This window comes from Dicentrarchus labrax, unplaced genomic scaffold (assembly GCF_905237075.1).
Source record: "Dicentrarchus labrax unplaced genomic scaffold, dlabrax2021, whole genome shotgun sequence".
Lineage (NCBI taxonomy): Eukaryota > Metazoa > Chordata > Actinopteri > Moronidae > Dicentrarchus > Dicentrarchus labrax.
The window spans coordinates 21684728-21689493 of record NW_026136712.1 but is presented as its reverse complement, the minus strand read 5'-3'; the positions used below and the strand labels follow the sequence as shown (position 1 = coordinate 21689493).

Below are 4766 nucleotides of genomic sequence, written 5' to 3'. Positions count from 1 at the left end.
GTAACCTGGACATCAATTAAGGAATAAAGAGGCAAAGACACACATCAGTGGAGCCGTTGAACTGTTTTAGGTTCCTGGGAACACAGACACAACTGTATTTCTTAAGAAAACTTAAGAAAGCAAAATTCCTGTGCCATGGTCTTGTTAGCTTTTACAGAGGAGCGATAGAAAGCATCCTGACTGGAAACAAACTGGCATCATGGGATGTGCCCGGCCAAGGACAGGAGCACGGTGAGGTGAAGTGTCTGAGCAGGGCCCGAAGGACACAAGAAAGATGTGTTTTGACCTACTAATCACCAAGCCATTGCTCACTGGGTCTTTCACAAACCATTCAGAGGCAGAATCCGGTTTGGACACATGCTTGTTGTCTTACGGGACTGATCACAAATCCTAGTTTGACTGGCAGCTCTGTGTCCCGATGTGTTTCTGACATTCTCCTCATCTGTCAGCGTGCACGAAGAGAGGCTAATCTCTCCTCCGCACGGCTAAATATGAGGACAAACCCCATCTGTCAAACGTTAAAGCCCTGCTGCCAGGCTCGGGTTGCTGCGAACCACCTAACGTGACCCCCACATCTCCCCCCCCCCCCAGTGTCCCGTTAACCCAACTCCAGCACTGGGAAGGTCAAGGTTAGACTGCATGTGCCGGGTCAAATGTGGGTCTAATCCTGTCACAGTTTGCAGAAACAGACGCACAAAATGATCACTAAAACTATGGCAGGAATGCGTTCAAGTTATATTTGACATTAAGAAGTATTGGGTTCATGAGCTGATCCCCAATCCCAAAGATTATCACACCAATTGGTTCACTTTATATTACAGGAGAAGATTATGTAATCTCTGACTGTCAGAAAACAACATTATTGCTGCGAGGACACTGCTAGTGCTGTTATTGATCATCATTACGACTGTCAAACAGGTTAGATTCTGTATTCAGTGTCTGCAGGATGTCCAGTTTAACTGTTTGCAATATCATTTGTTGGAAAATTAATGGTTGTCAAAGTTTGAAACTTGAACCAGTGCAACTATTGATTCTGCTTATCAGTCCGATTCTCTGTCGATTCCCTTTATTGATTCCTGATGAATTTCTGGATGATGAAAACAGTTAAATAAAATACAAAGAAATGAGGATGCGGTCTTAAAGGGCTAAAATGACATTTTTCATCTCTCCTGAACTCGAAGGCAACTTGTTCCACTGACAATAAAATAGCTTGTAGTTTGATAACTGAGCAGGGTCCTGATAATGATTGGTGAAACTCGTTGGAAACTACAGTAATAGAAAAATTGTGCAGAATTCACTGAGCTTGGCTGAATTTGCGTCAACTGTTAACATCGCAACTTCCTGGGAGGGACGCGTAGATGAAGAATAGGGTTCGGTATAACAGGGCGCACTGTAGCTCACCTGGTAGAGCACAAAAACATATTAAAAACCAACAGAAGTTTCAGAAAAAGGCTGCAACTACTGAATGGAACTACAGATGTGAAAGCTGAAACTCTTTATGTAATGTAAAGTGTGGAGCAGCGGCCAGCGAACAGATGCAGGAAATGGAGACACCTCTTTTGGGGATATGATTCATCTGCTCGGCAGCACGGTCGATCTAATTGTACCTTCAAAGAGGACGGCACACGAGGAAGAGAAGTAACAGGAAGGCTGATGAATTATTCAGGATGTCACATAATAACACCATACTGTTTAGAAACCCTCTGTTTAACCTGTTTAAAAGTAGAAAAGTGCATCTTACTGTACAGCAGTCTGCTGCTGGGCTTTATTTTTACCAGGGAAGTAGTTGGGATGAGGAGAGCCTCTGAAGTGTTCCAATGATACTATTTTTATTGTTTTATTGTATTTTTAGGGCAAGGACTCCGTTTCATCCTCTCTACGCGCTGCAAGCTTCCTTTGACTTTGGCTGTGACCTGTTTGTTGACAACACAAACCAGAGATGTAACAAAGCACCCATCTGTCATCCCCACCGCTCTGCATTTTGCCAAATAATGCCACCAATGCAGGCAGACCTCTGCAGTATGCCAGACTCCCAAGACTCACGCAGGAGGATCTGAAAATGACGAAGTGGCGTGATACCAAATATCTCAACAATGGGAAGAAAACCTTCTACGAACGCAGAAGAGGTTGCGGTTAAGGAGAAAACGATTATGCGCCGTCTGATGGCAGGTTTTGTCTCCATCGGTGACAGTGTTTGGCGCCACATCAAAGACGGGTCAGCGGCAGTTGGCAGAGCCTCAAAGTGCAGCTCCGGCGAGAGGCAGCGAGGCGTTTCAGGTCCACTGGATGGTCAGCGCCTCGGAAAATTCCACTGACTCTTTGCAGGCCTGCGTGGCTGCGATGCACAGTAACAGCCTCCGTTATTATTATCATTATTATTGTCATTGAAATGGCTACAGGTGTTCCTGGCTCAGGGAATTACTGTCAGTCCTGTGTCTGATATTTGTGGGATTTATAATATTAGTGTTTGGAATTAGAGTGTTTTTTAGAACACAGCTGCCTAGTGTGGCTGAAAACTCTGGGAGCGGCGAGAGTGAACCAGAGCGGTAAAGTCTCTGTGGCTTGTTTGAGGAGTGGTAATAGTGAGCAGTTAATAAGGAACTGGGACATCTAACATGCTGGTCCTTCCCAGATTATTCCTGAAGATATCGGTGTTCCCGTTCGTGCTCCTATTGTTGTGGAAAGCATTGAGTTACACAGGAGGACGGAGATTTATCAAACTGACGGTATGAATCAGGCGCTGAAAATGTCGCCATGAGCATTACGATATTGCATCAGGAAGTCAGAACTTCCACTCGACCCCGATGGGTAACAACTCTTACTCAACCTGTTTGATACTGAATCCTTCAGAGGCGTCGGAGCGGCTTTGAGCCGTCCTGCCTCAGGTTTTGTCTGGCTAAGCGGGGGTCCGTGTGAAGCAGGAAGACTCGGCTTCAGCCAGAGACAAAACACACAGAGGATCACAGGTCTGGACGAGAGCTGAGTCCGTTTGAACGTCAGGTTCCCAGAAGCCTCGATAAAAGCCAGGGGTTCCGGTTATAGTTCAGGAGAGCAGATTGTGTTTGTGTTGCAGCTCCAAGCTTTTTTTCACTCCGGCATTGTTGCTGTTTCCAGATTCTAGCTGGAGCTCTCAGCTCAATCAGCTGTGCAGCGCGATGTATAAAACACAAATAAATAGTGATAAAAAGTAAACTGTTTGGATACTTGATATCTCAGGGGTTTACACAGAAATAATAGAAGTTGGCCTAACATTTACCTTTGGATGTTTACTCCGCTGATATACAGCGTTATTGTATTCATAAACAGGCAGCGAGCAGAGCTGCACAATAGAAACACAGACGTTCACCTACAGCAGTAAGAGCTGCCGCGCTCTAACCGCTCAACAATGTGCCACTATTCTTCCTATCGGGCAGGAAGTAACCTCAATGTGCCTTTCCTGGTTGCAACTTTAAATTGATAATTCAATAAATAAATGCAATATTAAATGGTGTGACCGGAAAGTGACTCCTTACTTTCCCACCGGCGTCGCCCTTCAGGGACAAACTGGGGCCACCTTCTGTGTTCAGGGGGGGAAAAAAAACAACTTTTGTTTACAAAAAAACTAAATAAATGAGGTGAATTTGTGCCACTGTATTGTATTTGTGTGTTTTCTAGATGCCTGACTTCATGTATTCTCTGTTTCATCCTGTGCTGCGTTGTCTGTTGTTGGTTCAAAGCATGAAATGTGATTTTAAATGATGTCTCATAGAGGAAATATGAAACACAGATCCTGATTATAATAAGCAACTGAAACAACTCTGACTCATTTTCTCTCTCTTCCCCTTTTCAAAATGATCGAGATGAATCAGATACCGTAACTGCTTTATGTCAGATGAATGGCACACACACACACACACACACACACACACACACACACACACACACAGAAGCATCACGTTCAAAGCTCGAGCTCTGACTGGAGCACTGAATCCAGAAGTTGACATTAGTGTCAGTCTTCCTTAATGGTAAACCGAGGAATTTTCCATTGAGTCGGGTTCACGTCCAGTGTTTTTTGTCTTTGTCTGCGCAGTTGGAGAGGAGAGGTAGAGCTGGTGAAGGCAGCATAAGTCTCTCTGCTTTCTCGGAACTGATAATAATTGAGCACAATTTACAATAAAATTCTAATGTTTATCATCAGATTGGAATCCATTTATTGATCACTAACTGCAACTTGGTTGAAATGTCAGTGCTTGATGTCAACAGATGTTAGAAAGGAGACTTTAAACAGTAGCAATGTCTGCCTGCGACCCCTCATCACATATTGTATTTGTCTATAAATTCTCTAACTCAGAGTAATTGTATTTAATCAGATTGTTTGATTTTGATCATTTTAGACCAGAGAGTAAAAACTATCCAGGACAGTTTACAGTGGGTTTATGGGTTTGTGAGTGTTTTTCTTTATAATAACAAGCAAACTGATAAGGCAGCAGCGTTGTGTGGTGTGTGGTGAAAGAAAACATATTTGGGTGCACTATTAAATCCTCTATTTCCCTCTGAGACTTTTCTTTTTGGGGATTTGTAATCCATAGCTAGCCTAGCTAGGAGACTAGCAGCCACTGCTGTAAAGGAGAGCAAAGTATTAAGGACAAGCTGCCCCAGAATGTAACCATTGACAGTTTTTTATAATGGACAGAGGCTCCAGGTCTGTTAAGTGTCTTCAACCTGCAGTCTATGTAAAGGACAGCAGCTCTACTGGCTGCAATAAAAAGCGATACCATTCAGTCTTA

General features: G+C 43.7%; 1 long non-coding RNA gene across 1 annotated transcript; it reads left to right on the top strand.

The window, feature by feature from the left end:
* The first annotated feature begins 1424 nt into the window (after window positions 1–1424).
* On the top strand, window positions 1425–3623 carry LOC127372852 (uncharacterized). The gene is made up of 2 exons (XR_007886741.1): window positions 1425–1638; window positions 1853–3623. It is a non-coding gene; the product is annotated as an uncharacterized LOC127372852 (long non-coding RNA).
* The last annotated feature ends 1143 nt before the right edge of the window (window positions 3624–4766 follow it).